A 1,113-nucleotide genomic window follows, 5' to 3' on the forward strand; every position below is an offset into this window, starting at 1 on the left:
CTCTAATGGCAACGCAAGCTTCGTCGTTGTTCCTCTTGGTTTACAAGAAAATCTCTGTTGTAAACCGTAACACAGTCCGCTTTGCCAGCAGCCCGCTCTTTGGCTCTCCGCTGAGACTAAAAAGTGTCTGTTCGGGTTCCTTTCCAGGTCTTTTCTTTCTTTGTCTCTTGCTTCCTGTCCATCTCTTTCTGTATCTTTCCTTGAAAGTGCGATCTTTGTCAACAGAGCCTTGAGACTGTTTAGCAATGCAAACCACTTCTCTATTTTTTGGTTGGTGGTTTGGTTTTGGTGTTGTTTTTGTTTTTTTTTCCTTGATTAGTAGGAAAGTAGTCTTTTTAATTGTACTTTCTGCACTAACATCAAACAGCTGCTCTGAGCGGCAGATTGTGACATTCTTTGCCGAAGGTTCCCTTGTAGGAATTTAAAGGAGGAGGTCGTGAGGACAAGAGAGTGGTTTTTATTTTAACTTTAGTGATTCAATGAAAAGATCGTTAGTAACTGAATCATATTTCTATTTACTACAGGCAGAAAGAACTATGTAGAAGGAAACTAGCTTAGCTATGTGTAAGAACATCACGTGTCATATATCCAGTGAGTCTCATAAATGTCTTGACATTTTTTCATAACTGATACAGATCTCGAAAATTGCTGTAGAGAAAAAAATTGTTTTATGAGACCTAGGAAATACTGCCAGTGCATTAATAGTGATAACACTTTGCATGTTTATGATGCCCTTCAACAGAGGCTGGCGTGCCATTCCTCCTCTCCCCTCCTCCCCCAAGTATGCCTCAAAAGCTTGGTGTTATGGATGAGATGGGAGACGGAAAGAAGTATTTAAACTATTTGCCGAAGTCGTGTATTATTGGTAGCAGAACTGGGAATATAACCTGATTACAAGTTGTTTGCTTGAATGCCTTTGGTTCTTGCCAGAACATCTCAATAAAAAGTTATAATTAGCTGTGGCTGGCATTGCCACAAGCTGTAACAGCATTTATCTGCTGCAGAGTCATGTTCAGAAAGGTGCAAAATTCTTGGCTGTCTCTGTAGACATCAGGCCATTTGCAGTTTAATGTTCTTTGATCCATGTGAGAGGTCTGTACTAGGGGTTCAGCA

Source organism: Apaloderma vittatum, unplaced genomic scaffold (assembly GCF_000703405.1).
Source record: "Apaloderma vittatum isolate BGI_N311 unplaced genomic scaffold, ASM70340v1 scaffold9916, whole genome shotgun sequence".
NCBI classification, from domain to species: Eukaryota; Metazoa; Chordata; class Aves; order Trogoniformes; family Trogonidae; genus Apaloderma; species Apaloderma vittatum.